Source organism: Argiope bruennichi, chromosome 10 (assembly GCF_947563725.1).
Source record: "Argiope bruennichi chromosome 10, qqArgBrue1.1, whole genome shotgun sequence".
In the NCBI taxonomy this organism is placed as follows: Eukaryota; Metazoa; Arthropoda; class Arachnida; order Araneae; family Araneidae; genus Argiope; species Argiope bruennichi.
The window spans coordinates 111,191,446-111,211,074 of record NC_079160.1 but is presented as its reverse complement, the minus strand read 5'-3'; the positions used below and the strand labels follow the sequence as shown (position 1 = coordinate 111,211,074).

The following is a 19,629-nucleotide window of genomic DNA, read 5'->3' as shown; positions in this document are numbered from 1 at the left end:
TATTTGCTTGCATTTTTTTTTTTTTTTTTTTTTTTTTTTTTTTTTATCATTTCTCAGCTTTGGAATTGAAAGAAAGGTTTGCTGATTGATGCTAAAGAGAAACCATATACATGTGACATTTTTAGTAAAGCAGTTATTCAGCTGTCACATTTAAAAATTCATTTAATGTCGCTTACGAATGAGAAATCCTACGTTTGCAGCTTTTGCAACAAAGTCTTTTCTATGATTGGCAATTTAAAAAGACATTTACGGACGCATACGGGAGAGAAACCGTATACATGCGAGTTTTGCGAGAAAGCCTTTTCCAATAGCCATAATTTAAAATTGCATTTACTTCTGCATACGGGAGAGAAACCGTATACATGCAAGTTTTGCGAGAAAGCCTTTTCCAAGAGTCAGTATTTAAAAGTACATTTGCGTCTGCATACGGGAGAGAAACCGTATGCATGCGAATTTTGCAAGAAAGCCTTTTCCAAGAGTCAGAATTTAAAAGTACATTTGCGTCTGCATACGGGAGAGAAACCATATACATGTGGCATTTGTAAGAAATCATTTTCGGATAGGGGAAATTTCAATACACATGTACGTACGCATACGGGAGAGAAACCGTATACATGTGACATTTGTAAGAAATCCTTTTCGGAGAGGGGAAATTTCAATACACATGTACGTATGCATTCGGGAGAGAAACCGTATACATGTGACATTTGTAAGAAATCCTTTTCGGAGAGGGGAAATTTCAATACACATGTACGTACGCATTCGGGAGAGAAACCGTATACATGTGAATTTTGTAACCAACAATTTTCGGATCAAGGTAGTTTTAAAAGACATTTAAGGATTCATACACAAGAAAAACCATATGCATGCGATTTTTGCAAGAAAGCCTTTTCCAAGAGCTGGAGTTTAAAAATACATGTGCGTCTGCATACGGGAGAGAAACCATATACGTGTGACATTTGTAAGAAATCCTTTTCGGATAGGGGAAATTTCAATACACATGTACGTACGCATTCGGGAGAGAAACCGTATACATGTGAATTTTGTAACCAACAATTTTCGGATCAAGGTAGTTTTAAAAGACATTTAAGGATTCATACACAAGAAAAACCATATACATGCGATTTTTGCAAGAAAGCCTTTTCCAATAGCTGGAGTTTAAAAATACATGTGCGTCTGCATACGGGAGAGAAACCATATACATGTGACATTTGTAAGAAATCCTTTTCGGAGAGGGGAAATTTCAATACACATGTACGTACGCATTCGGGAGAGAAACCGTATACATGTGACATTTGTAAGAAATCCTTTTCGGAGAGGGGAAATTTCAATACACATGTACGTACGCATTCGGGAGAGAAACCGTATACATGTGACATTTGTAAGAAATCCTTTTCGGAGAGGGGAAATTTCAATACACATGTACGTACGCATTCGGGAGAGAAACCGTATACATGTGACATTTGAAAGAAATCCTTTTCGGAGAGGGGAAATTTCAATACACATGTACGTACGCATTCGGGAGAGAAACCGTATACATGTGAATTTTGTAACCAACAATTTTCGGATCAAGGTAGTTTTAAAAGACATTTAAGGATTCATACACAAGAAAAACCATATACATGCGATTTTTGCAAGAAAGCCTTTTCCAAGACCTGGAGTTTAAAAATACATGTGCGTCTGCATACGGGAGAGAAACCATATACGTGTGACATTTGTAATAAACCCTTTTCGTCTAAGGCGAATTTGAAAAGCCATTTACGGACGCAGCATACACAAGAGAAACCTTTTAAATGCGAAATTTGCAATAAGGACTTTAAACTTAAAAATACTTTAAAAGGACATTTACGTGTGCATACAGGGGAGAAACCGTATACATGTGAATTTTGTAACAAACCCTTTTCGGATATGGGGAGTTGTAAAAGACATTTACGGACGCATACACAAGAGAAACCATTTAAATGCGAGTTTTGCGAAAAAGCCTTTACCCGGAACAGTATTTTGAAAGCACATTTGCGTCGACTGCATACTGGAGAGAAACCGTATACATGTAAATTTTGTAATAAACCGTTTTCGGATAAGAGGAATTTCAGTTGTCATTTGTGTAAGCATACGGAATAGAAACTCTTTGCATGCCACATTTGCAGGAATCCTTTTCCATGAACGGGGATTTAATAACAAACAAATGAACGCATACGAAACGTAATTAACGCGAAAGAGAAACCGTATACCTGTGACTTCTGCAATATAAGATATTCTCATTCCATTTCTTTAAGGAAACATTTGCTGAAGCATATCTTAGAAAATGAATGAATTATACGCCTCTGAAGTTCAATAAAGTGCTTATTAATGGGAAAACTTCACCTCATCTTAAAAACTTATCGTAATGAGTTTTTAATAAGTTAATAATTTAAAAAAGAAGGACCAAAAAGATATTTTAGTAAAATATGTTGAAATAATATATTATAGATTTCCATTTTGTATTGCAAAGCGCATAATGCATATTCATTATTATTATACAGGAAAATTCTTATACTGAAATGAATATTCCAACTTTGCAGGGCTATTGAAGAAACATAACAAAGTTTATTCTTGTTGTTCATCTGAAATTACAAATTGCAGTTGAAAATTTAAACAATGCAGTTGTAAATGTTCATTAGAAGCACCTCCAAAAAATACGAACGTTATCAAGACGATACGATAACTCATTCAATAACCTTTCAGTTTCTTCAACATCATGCTTTGAAAGCCTGCAAAGCATGTTTTATCAACTTCAATGCAGTTTGTTGTAGGCCCAAACTGGCGTATTAATGTAAATATATATTATACATGCATTAAAATATTTCCAATAAAAATTTGCAGTTTATTGATGAGTATTGTAAATTAAAGTACTTCTCTTTTATTATTGTGTGTGCCTGTAACTTGTATAAGTTTTCTTCTGTCATATTTTTGTGCCTTCTTAAAGATTCGAAACTGTGATTTATTATTCGAAATTTAAAATCTAATATGTAATCTGACTTTGCACTGAACTGTTTCAATAATGGAATTATATAACATGGTTTCCTACTTCAACTCTGCATCTTATATTAAATCATTTTGTATTGAATAATTCTTGTACATTTTCCTTTAAAATTCGAATATAAAGTTTAAAATTTACAATGTAATGATATGTTTTGTGTTTCATTTTGCAATTTTGATTTTTGATAGTGTTATTCATTATATAATTGTAGAAAGATTTAATTTAACGTTCTTTAAGAAGATTTTGGGAAAATAATGAATATTTTACTCTTTGCATTTTGCCGTATAAATATTAGATAATATAAGTTTAAAAAAATATTTTTTATTTCCTGCCTGTTAGTTTTTTTTTTAAATCTTATTTTGTATAATTATTTCCATTCTTAATTGATTGCAAGGTTATTTTTTAAGATGAATTTTCTGTGTATTTGTTCATTCTCGGATGCGTCATTGTGGAAAGTTTATATTGGATTAACCTTGGATTCTCTGTTTCATGTACAGTGAATCCAAAATTTGTCTGAATATTTTGAATTCTAATTAATTTGAAGAAATAGTGATATACATTGAAACCACAAACAAATTCATACAAATATAAAAAAGTTTGTAAGCTAACGAAATAGTCGGTATGGTCATAATTATTATTCAGTTGTTCTGATAATATCAATCAATGGAATTATGAATAGCATTGATTTTATGAGTTGCGAGACTGCTGTTTTTGTAATTGTATCCACGGAAACATTCTGAAAGTAACTTTCTCAGTTTAGAGAAAACTCATTACTTCATTTTTATTATAATCACATGACTACCATTCTTTTAAAATAAATTTTTGCGCAATTTATAATTCAAAATTAAGAATTTAAAAAAAAAAAAATGAAATCTGCTATCGGAAATTTTAAGTTATCATTTGATAACATTATGTTTTTTAAATCATGTGGTATCAATCCGAAAGAAAAACTCACTCACTCGTATTCGTATGTTCTCACTTGACTCGTATTTCGTAATCACCAACATTTAGAAAAGCAACGGTTTTTGACTATCTCAAAATCAATCGAGTTCTAAAATTTTTTTCTTGTGTCTAGAATATTTTTTTGTAAAAAACCAGTTGAAACCGGTTTTAAACAATTACATGATTATCAAACGCCTCTATTGATATATAGAATATGCTAAATTTTTTTTCTTCTCAAAATCGGTCGAGCACCAAACTTTTTCTAAAGGGCAAATTTTTGCTAAAATTAGGTTTATACTGGTTTGGAATGATCACGTGACTATTGATTTTGTAATCGCTAATTTTTAGAAAAGCGATTGTTTTTTTCATCTCAAAATCTTTCGAGCGCCAAAACTTTTTTTGCCATCTACACAAATTGAAAATTAATATATATATATATACAACTTTCGATACCTCACCTCGCTGTTTCGCGGTCATTCCCATTTTCTTCTGTCTGCTTCTTCGGGGACAACTTCTTACGATTCTGCACTTTATTGGCCAGAAAGGAGAATTGCGTACATGGCGGATATTCGCTCCAAGTCGTAACTTTGTATTGTTGTTGCGGCAAGCAAACAAACATTATAGCATAATTACTTGTAGCCTGAGTGTCATCACCCTTGTTATTCTAAAAATTACTTTTTTTTTTACTTGTAATGTCTACATATCGTGAATAAAATAAAGATATTTTATAATAATGTGTCTCAATATATGGTGCCGAAAACTGTATGTTAAACAGTAACTTGAATTTATACTTGTTTTTTTACGCAATATCGGCAAGTTTATTTTCTTACTGAATTTTTGTGTTTACTCTTCCGATGACAATAATGGTGACCCCTAATGAAACTATAGACAACATAGCACTACTCAAGCGGAAACGAAAAACTATTCGAGGTAATATTATAGATGCACATTCCACAATTTTTTGAATAACAAATATTTTTGCTATTGTTTTTAAAATATTTGTTCCAAATAGCATATTTTAATCACACTTTTAATTAAAAATTATTAATTAGTATTAATATTTTTTAAAATATAATTGATTTTTCATTTATTAATTTAAGTAATGTGGGATTGACTTAATTTATCTATTTGAGCTAAAGTCTTAATTTTGATTGTTTTTCTAAACCATTTATTTAATTGATTTATTGGAGTAAAATATTTTCTGAAAAAATTGAAATAAAAAAGTTATTTTATTAAAATTTTCACTTTAGTTCTATATTTTGCCAATAGATGGCGCCAACAGAATGAATACCAATAGAAGGTCACTTCACAGGTTAAAAATTATCTTCCTTGGATACTGGTTATTGTCAAGTGCGAAGTCACTTGGTACAGTGAATATTCCCAATGACAGTGATATGCAGCTTCATATGATTTCAGTGATTCTGAAATTCTAAGAATAATTGTTCCGTTCACTTTTCAATCCATTCGCAGATTTTTCCCTTTCCCTTTATGGCCCTAATTGAGGGGATGGGAGAATAATTTCCCTGAGACAGGAAGTTTATTTCTGCTGTTTCCTCTCCTCCTATGAGGCACACCTTTTCTTTTTAAACCACTTCTTTCGGAGGTGTCGGTCGATATCTGACGGTAGATGATCTCTGTGAGGATCTTAGTTCCCTGACAGTGATTCATACGTAGTTACGTTAGTTAATTCTATCATAACTTAAAATTGAACTAGGGTGAAAAAGTTGAGCCGACCACATAAAATATTTGCCAGAAAATAATGCAATTAAATAGCATGAATTTTTAATGCGTTTTATTACGATTGACATCAGAAGTATTTTAGCTCATTTTATGCATAAATATATATATATATATATACTGTTAGAAATTTGTAATGTTGCTTCTCAACATGGTTAGTTCAATCACTGGAAAGACCGTTTTACAGAGAGCTCTTTTGGAGGTTGATCAGATGCCGAATAAATTATCCCAGAGCTTGGCGGCAAAATAGATAATACTGGAATCTTCAAGAATTTTGGCGATAGAGCTAATAGGAATCGAGATATGCCAGATTATTCCCGTATCTTCTCTGCCCTGCTCCGGTGACTGTAAAAGGGGGCAGTCTAAGCTGAAGACAGTCGTACGGTAGTGCTTGCGAAGAAGTGAGCAAACGCAGATGCGCGGAACTTGAAGATGAAATGAACATCGATAGTGAACTGAGCAGTACGTCTCACTTACCTGATCAACCTTCCTGCATTTCGTGAAAGGAAAGGGCCATGTTGAACAACTTTATCTTGGTTACTAGAATGGAATTTGAATTAGAAGCTAAAAGCCTGATGAATCTGAGAAGGGAGTTTAATATTCCACCATACGACTCATCCTACAACAAATTTTCTTTGAGGCACGATATTTTTATTTGATGGAGAATTAGTGGATGGTGTTGCCGGAAATGGGATCGATTTATTTATTTGAATAAGAGCACCCACCTTAGGTAGCAAGGATTTATAAGTTTTTCCCAGCAGTTCAAATTCTTCAGGTGTTTCACAGTTGTCTATAAATTTCCAGTATTTATCTTGCAACTCATTTTTTTATTTTGTTTATATCACAGATTTCGACTCTATGACTGACTAATTTCTTTAATCAGAATGTCTTGTTCTGGATCATTGCCGATGACCAAATTCTTGCCTAAAACAACATCCAATTTATCAAAGACATCACTATTTTTTCCTATGTTTATAGTAAATTCATTTTTATTTGCACAAATGTAATGAATGTGTTTTCACATATTCCATCTTATTATGGAATCCATGCAGGAACAAACGTATGTTTGAATGCATTTTTTACATTCATCACATTTAAGTCGACATTCACAATTTTCTTTATTTTCATATACAACATACAGTTCTCTCTCATCGGAGGAAGTAACAACATACTTTCCATCATTGCTTGGGGATATTGTGAAATTACAGGCCAAACTCTTCTTGTGCCTGTTTCTCAGTTCAACAAGTTTACGACTGACTTTGCCTTTATTGAGAACTATAAGTCTATCGTACACTCTGTCCTTGAAATAATTCATTAGGTCATTTATAGCCTTATCTAATCGTTTGACATTTTTCCCATGCAAGTAAGTATATTTTATGGTCCTATGCAACCTTTCTAAATGCATATTAGTATTAAGACCGCAATGCAGTCTTTTGCAGTAGGCCCAATTATCTGTATTATCTGAATAGTTTTTTTAAATAATTGCCAAAGTCTTCGGTGTCTGGATCATTAATTATGTTGCATTTAACAAAACATTGAAAGTTAAAACATCTCGTTCGTACAATAAGCATTTCAAATGCTTGTATGTTTCAATTTTCTTTGATGTAGAAAGTATTCTTTTTAGATTTTTTCTGCATGCATGATCTACATGCCAAGCGCAGAAAAGACGTTTTTCTGACAAAGGCATGGCAGTAGACCATGCATTAAAAAATGCATCAGACATAAATACCTGACATTTTGTTGCCATACCAGCTCTTTTTTTTACGTGATCAAAAAAAATTTTCCCAAACAGGCCGATCGCAGCGGCTTGCAATCCTGAACGGACATTGAAAACCATGGCGTAAGTCATCAATAATTAGAAGAGTTATTAATTCAAAGCCATATGTATTCATCCCATGGGTTCCATCAAAGGAAACACAATCATTTCCAAATTTCTTGAATAATTCCACCTGTATATTGGTCATAATAATGAGAATAATATCTTCTTCCAATAAAAGAGGGTGATCATTTGAAGTTTCTACTTGTGTTTTAAAGAAAAGAACACAGCAGTTTTTTGTGCTTTTTTGCTATTTTACCCACATATTAACGCTTATGTAATCATTGTCATCTTTAATAGCTGAAGAAGACAAATTAAAAGATTTCTTAATATTATGCAAATCTTTTCTAGTCAGCAAATGCATTCTCTCTAATCCTTCATCACTCATGCTAGTTCTGACACAATCCAAAATAACATCAAAGGGGATATTTGATGCCATCTTAGTTGCCAGAGTATATCTATCTTCTTTCGATAAAAATAGATGCCCTAAGTCACAGCTATGACCCACATGAGTTTCTGTGAATGTTATTCTACATTTATCTTCATTCTTTACTACTTTAATTTTAGCCAGGCAATATCCGTCAATTTTGTTGTTACCATTTATTTTCAAATGCCTCTTTCCTTTGCCTCTCGAGACAAAAACACCACTTCTATGGCATTTGTAGTAACAAGCAACACTACCATCTGCATTTACCACATCTTTTGTGTACTTCCGAAAAAATGATTTTGTACTTTTTTCTATGTCTAATTTCCACGCTTCAAAACTTGAAAAAGAATCAAAATCATGCTCTGAAATATTTAAAGTAATGTTGTGAATATCAACAAATGCTGTGTTATATTAAATTGTGTTTCCTTGCACAGTTTTTTTCATACTTATAATTTAGAATGTTATGCTTTTCTCGCTCATGGTTCCGTAGAGTTCTTTCATTAAAAAATTTAGAAGAGCATCCAGAATATATACATACAAAAGGCTTTTCAATACCTGAAACAGATGGCTCTTCAATTTCTGTTACACCATGCTTATTCTTTTCATGCCTTTTCACATTGTATCTCGAGGGAAAAGATTTTCCACAAATATTACAAAAATATTTATTTTTTGAGAGCTCTGATGTTCCTGGTACAGTTGGCTCTTCGATTTCTTTTAATTCCATCTCTAATATAGGATGTACATTTTTTGCATGCCTTTTCAAACTAAATTTTGAGGAAAAACATTTTTTACATATCTCGCAAAAATTGTGACTTTATTAACCAATGACATGTTATTAAAGGTGAAATCGGACTATTTCAAAAAGAACGATAAGTCGAGTCGGAAATCGAAATTAGAAAAACATAAACAAGTTTAGCATTCCCAAAGTTCAATGCGCGGAGAGAATGGCTGACAATGACGTCAGAACAGTGCCGAGGAGAAGAGCTGAAATCTTTCTCCGCTCACGCTAGTGAAAGACTCGACCGGAAGGGCGGGTAAATGGGTTGCCGTACTTTTAAGATTGCCAAGTTTGGCATTAAGCTTCATTCGCGTGAATAATCTCTAATAAATATTTTGGTTGTTAATTAAAAAATAACGAATGTATTGAAAGTGTGTGGGGATGGGATCTATGACAGAAAGAGGAATGGAACGCTTTAGACGATGATCGCCGATAAAAACAAACAAAACACCAACCATTCATTTTCTCAATACAATATATTCATTAACGTAACAAACAGTACATTGTTTGATCTCTTAAAAGTTAAACGTAAAATGAAAGAAGTAATATATTTTTTATCCTAAAGTATAAAAATGAAATAAAGAAAATCAATATTCATTTCGAAGAGCAATTGAGTATACGATAATTTTATGCATCCAGTATTTTCAAAGACAGCAACTTTTCCATCTCCAATATCTAACAATTGGTCTGAGAATGTGTCAGCAGATGGATCTTGAAGAATTTGGATGCGCGTGTTTATTTTTAGCTGAACTTTTTCAACATTACGTCATAGTGGGAATGATTTCAAGCAAGCATTGATCTCATCAGCGTACATTGAACGTGGAATGACGGGAAGTGTTTCTCTGAAATCACCTGAAAGGAACAACAGAGTGCCGCTGAATAGTTTGTTGTTGTTTTTTATTTCTTGGAGTGTTCTGTTCAATGCCTCGAGAGATTTTTTGTGTGCCATAGTTCATTTATGATTTTAGAATATTCCTAAATGAATATGATTCATTGTGATTTTTCATTCAATAAATAAATATGATTCGTTTGTGATATGATTATAATATTAGATAAATCATATCCAATAATTTTAGTTGTTTCTTGAGTTGTTGGTCTTAATTAAATATTTGTTTAACTGAATATTTGTAGAATTAAAATTGTGATTACCATTTTATATTATTTCAAAAGTTTACAGATTCGTTATATTCTTTTTTTCTTTCATTCTCTGTTTCAATGATATAATTCCAAAAATGTATTTTTCAGATTCAAGGAGGTCTGAAAAGCGAAGATTTCTTCAAAATGTCCAGTTCGAATTTTTTGATGATTATAATTTTTTTTGTGTGTCTCGTATATCAGAAAAGTTTTTATTAAATGCAATTATGGTTTAAAATAGCCAAATTCCAATGACCTGAAAGAATTACAGTTACCTCTAAGTATTTATCCGTTACAAAATTAGACAAAAATGCTATTCAAAAGTTCTCTTTATTACAAGAACAAATGATTTATATTTCCAGAATGAAAGTAAAAAAGACCTTAATATGAAATTTTACATTTAGCATTAAACGAAGCATAGCTACTGAGTTCAATGTCCATATACATTTCTATTAATGCAATGGCAAGTCAAATTGCATTATCATTTACTAGAAAAGTTAATTTGCTAATTACCGTATGTGATATCAAATATGTGAACAGCCTTTACAAACAACTGTGAATCATCATATAGCATATATTAAAAATGATGGAGAGCAAGTTGAGACTATCAAGAAAATGACTCATCACATTTGAATGACCCGAAGCATCCTATTTTTTGAATGGTAACATAATATTGATACATCTTTTACATTCCACTAAAAAATGTATGAAATACAACTAAAGTTTCAAAATTTAAAGTAATCAGTTCTTCAATCCAAATTATTATCATGTGAAACATGATTTTGCTTTGATTTGGGTTTTTGAAGCCTCAAAATGCATGGACAAAAAATTGACAATTTATGGCTTTTGAGGCATTAATTTTTCGTTTTTAGGGTTATTAGAAAATGATGAAGAAGGTTGTCACATTTGGCGATTTATCGCTAACAAAAGTTACAACTTGCCGTGAATGTTCGCACGTACCGATTCTTCTGTCTGGCCAATAAAGTGTAAGTGGCCAGTAAGGTCGTAAGAAATTATCGTCCAAAGAGCACAAAGAAGAAAAGGGGAATGATTGTGAAACAGCGACGTGATATATATATATACAGGTGGTTATCAAAATAATGGACACACCTTAGATTTAAGGTGTACGTACACACTAGAAGATTTTTTCTTTTAAATTTTAACTTTAAAAATCTAATTTTTTCACAGTAGGTCATAAATATATAATTTTTTTTAAAAGATGAATAGAAAAAGCGAGATTTTTTCTGTAATTTTAACTTTCAAATAGCTATAAAAAATTTATTTCTATAAATATAACTTTGATCGAAGCACAAAACATCCACTGTTTCATACAGATTATTTTGATATATAAATAATTATATTTGGTTAACTTCTTGTTGAGTTATGATTGTTTGAATGAAGCAACATAGAGGGAAAATATCACTCTTCATAAAATGAGTTTAAAGTTTTGAAAGCATCTTTTCATCATGATATATTTAAAAAAAGACGCCAAAAAATTACTAATTACAACATTAAAAACTTCCTAAAGAGTAGCTCGCATCTTCTTTTTCAATAATTTTATCTTTTCTTTTTTTGATGCCACGTAAACATTTTCTGTTGAAGTGAAGAACTGAAAGTTTCAACTGAAACTGAAGTTAAAACTAAAAGTTTCAGAACATCGGCACCTGAAAATTTATTTTTCAGGTGCCGATGAGTACAAATGAGGGAATGGAAGGCATTCGTTGGTGGTTTGCGTTTTTGCCATGAAGACACTTTTCTAGCATTTCTGCAGAAGTTAATCTTGAATAAATTGGTTTGATGTATTTTAGTATCTTCAATGGCAATCCTCCTTTATGTTTATAGAAATTTTGCTTCCCATGAGCGGTGACACGTTGATATGAGCACCAGCTGTCACTACCTTTTAGACATTTAGTATGCAGCGGATGAGTATCCGGAGCACTAAGGTGGTAAAACATTGTGACATTGCCTTTACACAGCCAGTGTTGTTACGTAATGCTAGTCCAAAATAATTTTGCATTGTATTTATCTTAGCATCTGTTAGCTTCAATTTTCCTCCTATTCCTTTGACTGTTTTTTAATAATTTTTTTAATAAATAATTTGTCAAAAAAGCATAAAAATTTCAAGTAAAATTTATGAAAATTGGTTTGTTTACATCTGATTTAGAAATCGAAACTAGAGTTTTTAGTGAAAGTATTGCAAGAAAAATCCTTATAACTCGAGAAATATTCCTAATATTGACAACATCTTGGTATCGTTTGAAAGCTAAAAGATCAGAGAACATTTTGAAGAAATAAAAAAAAAATATTCGATATTTTGAACGATTTTTGAAGTTTCAAGTGTGTACATACACCTTAAAAAGAATCCTTTATTATTATGATGTAGGATCCCCTTTGGCATGTAATACAGCTTGGATTCGCCTAGGAATCGATTTGTACAAGTGTTTTACGAAATATTGTGCCATTCTTCCTGGAGATATTGTGAAGGTTCTGAGAGAGATGCCAGTGGAGGATATCGATTCTGTATAGAACGCTCTAAAATAGACCATAACGGTTCAATTATGTTGAGGTCGGATGACTATGCGGACCAAGGCAGATGTTTAACTTCATCCTCGTGTTCATCAAACCCTGAGTGGACAAGTCTCGCTGCATTGATAGGTGAATCATCATCCTGGAAAATTCCATCTCTTTCCGGAAACAAAGTTTTCATCATAGAATGGACCTTGCCTGCTAAAATTTCTCTGTACTTCTCCCCAGTCATCCTTCCTTACAGTGTTACGATTGGTCCGGCAGAAAACCACGACATGACTGCCCATATCATGATAGATCGATATCATGATCATGATATAGTTGACAGTTGGAAGGAGACAATCGCGATCATACGCTTGTGCACATGTTCACGAAACGTGTTGTAGGCAAAAGTGTGAAACACGATTCGTCAGACCATATTACTTTCTTCCACGTATCAATCGATCAGGTTTTGTAAGTGTGACACCACTGTAGGTGACGTTTACCATTAACATCTGAGATAAGTGGCTTGGGAATTGCTGCTTTGTCATAAATGCTCTGCTTATGAAGGTGCTTTCAAACTATAATCACTGATACTGGAGAATTCATATGGGTATTGAACTATGCGGTCACTTTTTCTGCAGTTGTCCGCTTTTTAGACATTGCAATCCACTTCAATAACCGTCGGTCTCTTTTACTGAGCTTCTCTTTCTGCCCCCTATTTTGCTTTGTCGAGCCTGACTTTTCGCGCTGTGTGTATGCTCTCATGAATTTAGACACCGTACCTCTAGGTACACCTAAAAGATGGAATGTTTCGGTAACAACTGTTCCAGCAAGACGGGTTCCTACAATCCTACAATTTGGACTCTTTGAAAATCTGAGAGGTCCGACATTTTATACTTTTGAAAAAATTCGAAGAATTACAGAACTTTTATAAAGTTGACACATACTACCAGAATATATGCACTTCTATTTATATATATAAAAAAAAAACTGGTGGCTATTATTATATTTTAGTGCTTACGAAGTGCCTTAAAAAATGTCGCTTTTATTCACAGGTGTTTCCGTTATTTTGATAAACATTTATAGATAAAGGCCAGATAGTGCTGGTTCGAGATGCATTTTTCTTATGTATCTCGAAAATTTCTAATGGAAGAATGAAATATAAAACACAGTTACATCTTCCCCCAAAATTTAACAAATAATATTTCTAACGGAATTAAATATTTAAAAAAAGATACCAAAGATAATTTTTAGTGCATTTTCCCCCATTTAGAGACTATTTATCAAGAAAAATAACGATTTCTCACTAAACCGAAGATTGAATAGTATTTTTAAATACTTTCTCGTAAACGAAGTTTTTAAAGAGAATGTATTATAATTGTCAAAAAATTCGAATTCGAGATTTTTACGACTGTTTTTAAATCCAAGGGTCAGGTCTCCCTGAGTCCAAAAATGTTGTTTTTGGAATTACGTCTCTGCGTGAACTCGACAACTAAAAAATGCTTTAAGGTAGGAGGATGAATTTTGGCGTGTAGTCTATACGCCAGATTAGGAGATTTCTATCCAATTTGGAACGATATCCATTTCGAGAAAGACTATCTGTCGGGCTCGCCGAATACAAACTGACATAAAAATGGCGGAGCTTTAAGATTAAGACGGATAACATTTGATACAAAAATTAATCATCTATTGTGTAGATTTGTATGAAATTTTGAAGAAATCTGAAAAGGAGTTGATCTTACATTCGTGTGCATATGAACGCGATGACCTAACAAACCAACCAACATGGATAAATAAAATTTAATATACAGTTTTAGCACTTAAATATGCAGATTTTTTTTTATTAAACTTTGAATCATCTTATAAGATTGACCGTCTAATGGCTTATCTTTTCATATACATGTACATCCAATATTTCAAAAATTCAATGATTTGAATAAATGAAATTTGATAAGTGATCTTTCGATATCAATTGTGTCAAGTTTTGGTCCGAATTGATCGGAAATACGGCGCCTAAATACAAAATTTAGTTTTCGGATACTTGCGTAATAATCGCATATCTCAGCAATTAATCACCAAAAATCTTACTTCTAATAGGCTCTTTCGTAAATATTATTCGCCAAGGCCATATGGTTAATAGTATACAAGTACCAGCTTTCTTTACTATGCTTTGAAACTCACTTTGTGGGATTCTTTAAATAAAAATATAAGCTCTCGTAACTTTCATAGCCTTGCCGAAGATCTACAATTTCATGCGGGAGTAGAGAGGAAAATGACATTTTACTAGAGAGTTTGAGAGAAAGTTTCTGTGATATCAATCCCGCTGGTTACTTTTGAAATCCTAATTTCCATTATCAATAACAAATTAATCATTTGTTTTCTAACATCTTTAATCCCTCCTGAACTTGCGTTTTTAGTTTGAACTTTAAGATGTCTTTTGTTTATAAAAAAGCGAAGTTGCGTTTAAGATTACTTTACGGTGTTTTTTGCATATTACTCTCAAGTTTAGAGAATGTTTTATTTTTTGTTTCTCCTCATATTTCTACTCTGCTTAAATCAATTTGTCTGAGGTAAGATTGTTCCTTTATATTTTGTGGATTTTTTTTCATTGCAAGATAAGTCACACATTTGTGTCAGTGCAAGACTTTAGTGATGAGTCCTTTCAACTGAATTCTGAATTTTTCCCCTTCAACACGATGCCTCAAATTACTGATATTTCTTTTTTGAATGAAAAACCTACCAAGGACCTTGTGATAAATTTAGGTCAGAAACATTACGAGGAAATTAACGTTATTTTTTCTAATGTGAATGCTCCTTCTCAAATTACACGCACAAACCCCATTCTGGTGCAAACTTTCACAAAGCAAAATATCGATAGGCACTCAAATATCACGAACATGAGATTTACCCGGCAAGGGAAACTAATTTTTACTACAAAGGATCCGGGATGCGCAAAACAACTTCTTAGCTTAGAACGGATTAACGATACGAAGGTTACTTCAAACGTTATTTGGGAAGGAGTTACTTATAGATTTCTGCTTATTGATATGCCCACATGTGTTCCACTCAAAGAAATTGCAGACGAACTGCGAAAATTTAATGATATTGAAATCTGAGAGATGAGACGTTTTATCAAACAGAATTCGACACAGCAAACTTCCCCAATTCTCGTAACAATTCTGGGTACTTCCCTTCCAGATTCAGTTAAACTTTGGATTACAATCCAGAAAATTCGACTTTTTATCGATCGATTTAGACAGTGTTCAAAATGTTATAGTTTCCTACACCCATCTAGGATATGTTCGAAAGACCAAGTTTGCCAATTATGTGGAACAGAACACGTCGGAAATTGTCAACACCCAGTTAAATGCATTAATTATCAAGGTTCTCATGCAACAACAAGTTCTCATGCATGTCCCTTGTACGCCAAAGAACAATCAATTTTTGGATCTAAAATGTCGTAACCACCTCATTACGGGGGAAGCACGACGCATATTCAATGCATCATCAAATACAACTTATGCGACTGTTACTAGATCGAACAAGGAACTCATAGACTTTAAAAAATCTTTAAACGACAAAATGCAATCCATCATCCAAATCATCAACAAAAAGATGGAGCAGCATTTCAATGCGCTATTGGAAATATTTCAAAAGACGGCGAGTCTATGGTGCAACAGTTAATTCATGTGATCGACAAAGGTGAAAAAATTAAATCTCCATCCAAGAAGAAAAAAGCTTTACTTAATGTTTCGAAGAACTTCGATAGTTCTACTAGTCAACCCATGCAATGGGATGCTGGTGGCCCTGCTGGGACTTCGGATTAATAATCTCTTTTTTTTTTTTTTTTTGCTGTTTTCTGTTCTTTTCCCGCTTTACTGCTTGTTATTTGTTTATCTTCTTTGCAAAGCGCTGCTACAGTTTTATCTTTCCCAAATGCTTGGGTTTTTTTTGTGTGTGTGTCACCCCGGTGTTTGGTTGACCTCTTGCAGAGTTTGCAGATTGTTTTTTCCTTTTCTGTTGGCTTAATCTATTAGGATGCGTTTTGTTCAGTGGAATTGCCGTAGTATTAGGAATAAAAAAATCTGGCTTGGTATTCCCCCCTTCTCAATTTCAGATTTCTGGATTTTTCAAGAAACTTTTCTTTATGCTGAAGAAGATTTTCGTTTCTATAAAAAAAGTTTTTTTAGATCTCTCAGGGAAGACAGACTGGGAGATGGCCTTTTAATTGGAATCCCCGAACATTTGTCGGCATACATAATCCCTTCCGATGTACCTCAAAATTCGGACGAGGAAATCCTCACCGTTAAAATCATTACAGCTTCTCTAAACTTTTGTATAGTTAACATTTACGCTCCTACAGGTTTTGACATTGATATTTTCGGAAACTTTCTGAACCAACGTTCATCTTTGGTGACTTTAATTTACATCACCCTTTTTGGGGCTCAACCACTTCTTCCAGACTCAGCAACAATTTTGTTGATTGGTTAACGAATTCAACTTTTGTCATTTTAAATACTTCGAACCCGACGCACATTACTCCTGCAGGTAACCAATCACTTCAGGATCTTACCCTTTGTTCCAAACCACTCTTCTGTAGCTCAGATTGTTTTGCTGCTGAATCATCATTTGGCAGCGACCATTTCCCCATAATTTTCACCTGCAAAGTATTACACAGCAAACAAAGGTTCCTCACAGAAATTATATGGCAATCTATTCTATATCAATCGGAAAAATTTTTTGAAGATACAAATCTTAACCTAGACTCAGTTTCATCAAACATTTCAGAAATCATATCCAATAATACTAGAAAAATACCTTTGAATAACAAACAATACCCACCCTGGTGGGATAAAACCTGTCACAAACTTTACAACCTTGAAAGCATTAAGAAGCATATCAACTAAATTTTGGATTCTTCACAAAAAATTCGCAAGCAGTTTCAAATTTTATAGTAAACAAGCAAAACAAAAATTTTGGGATAAATTATGTAATAGCGCAAGAAATTCTCGTTTATTTTATTCTATCTTAAGAAAACTTAATCAGCAATATGAAGATAATAACTCCTTTAATACCATTTCTGTTAACAATTATTTTATCACAAACCCATTCGTAATCTGTTCGCAGAATTTTATGCCAACAATTCCAGTTCTCACGAACCATTATCAATCCAATTTACAGAAAATCAGGAAAGCGAATTAAACGGAGTATTGCAAATGGAAGAATTACAATTCTCAATTAAAAAATCAAAAACAACAACCCTAGATCCAGACAATATTCCAGCATCTTTTTTCAAAAAACTTTAAAAAAATGCAAATTATTACATCCTTCAACTGTTTTTTAACACAACATATCTCCCAATACATGGAAACATGCATTTATTATTTCCATTCCAAAACCAAATAAAGACAGATAACATCATAGACCAATAGCTCTAACATCTGTTTTTTCCAAAATCTTTGAACGTATCTTATATGAGAGAATTACCGATTTTCTTACAAAGAATTTGGTTTTCTTACTATACAAGGACAATAGGGTAGCCACATACTCATTATATTACAACCTTTCAAATTGAAAGAGGGAAAAAAAAAAAAAAAAAACATTTCACTGGTATTAGTCTCGACATCGCAAAAGCTTATGATTCGGCTTATACAGGGTGTCCCATAAATATTGGGACAAACTTTAAGGGGAGGTAAGGGACATCACAATGATTCAAATTTGCATAGCAACCCGTAGTCCGAAACGCCTTCATTCGGCGCTAGATGGCGTTTAAAGAAGCAGACCTTATTTATGGATTAGCAGAAGGAAATGCAAGAGCGGCTGAAAGGTTGTATCGGGAAAAGTAACCACAGAGAGATGCACCGGATCGCCGGATGTTCAGTAAATAGCATCACAATTTGTGTGAATATGGGTCGTTATGAGGTAATAGAAATAGTGAGGGCAAGTCACGAGTGACTAACTCCCAGGATGGAAGAAAATGTGTTGGATATCGTTAGAAGGAATCCGAGTGCCAGCGTACGAGCCGTCGCTACTGCCGTTGGAGGATCTCGGAACAGTGTTCATCGTGTTTTGCAACGTCAAGGCTTACACCCATACCATCTGCAAAGAAATAAACGCTCTCCGACATAAGAATTACAAAGGATTAGCGCAAGGTAGTGTCCTCTTGCCAATCTTATGCGCAATTTTTATATCGGATTTTTTGAAACTCTTGAAAATGAAGTTGATTGTTTGATTTTTGCGGACGACATATCTACTTTTTGCTGACACCAGTCTATTGAACTTCTTACTAATAAATTGCAAAAAACAATGGAAAACGTACATCAATGGTGTACGTATTGGAAACTTTCAGTTAATGCAGAGAAAAGTTACATAGCCGATCTTTCAAACAAAATTAATTTTACCCACCCAAATATCTCACTAGCAGGAACGAACATCCAATGGAAAAATTTAATTACATTCCTCGGAATTCCTTTTTCAAAAAGAAATCAAAACGGATCGATCTTCAATAAAATTAAAAATAAAACTTTAAAAAAAATCACTGCATTAAAGGGTTTTGCGTATAAACATTATGGCCCAAGAACAAAAGACTTAATCACAATCACACACAATAGCATTTGCAGCTTATTTTTTTACGCCAGTCAAATTATCAATAAATTTCCAGAAACTCACTTGAAAGCATGTAATATTATTCAAACCAAAGCACTTCGCATTGCACTTCGTGTTCCACAGTGGACACCAAATAAAGCCCTCCTTTATATCTCCAATCAGGAAATTCTCAGTGAAAAAAATCAACCGTTTATCCTTTCAATTTCTCATTAAGCAGATTTCTATCAGTTCCTTCTCCGCCATCTACAAATTAGATTTAGAACATTTCGATCTTGCTCTTATTGAACAGGACAAAATTTTTTTGGATAAAATTTTTTCTGATCTAAACATTAATTAGAATTGCATTATTTCTGATCAACATTTTTTACAACTTTCAAGAGAAAATTGCAGTATTATTATTTCAAAATACCCTTTTCAAAACAAATCTCTCCCACACTCAGCTATTAATGGCAGTTTTCAAGAAAAGCTACAAAAGGACTTCAAACAAACAATGTTTCATAATCGCAACTGATGCATCGAAATCGTAAAACTTAACTTCAATCGCCGGCATTTCGGATCTGTCTCAATTTGCTTTTCGAACCCACAACATCAAGTCAATTTTTACAGCTGAAGCTCTTGCATTTGCCAGGCTCTGGACTATCTTTCCGTTCCTGAGAAACCTT

The 19,629-nt window shown here is 33.1% G+C and overlaps 1 pseudogene; it reads left to right on the top strand.

Annotated features, from left to right (window-relative positions):
• Positions 1-73: 73 nt before the first annotated feature.
• On the top strand, positions 74-3,071 carry LOC129987840 (zinc finger protein 845-like; annotated as a pseudogene).
• Positions 3,072-19,629: the final 16,558 nt, after the last annotated feature.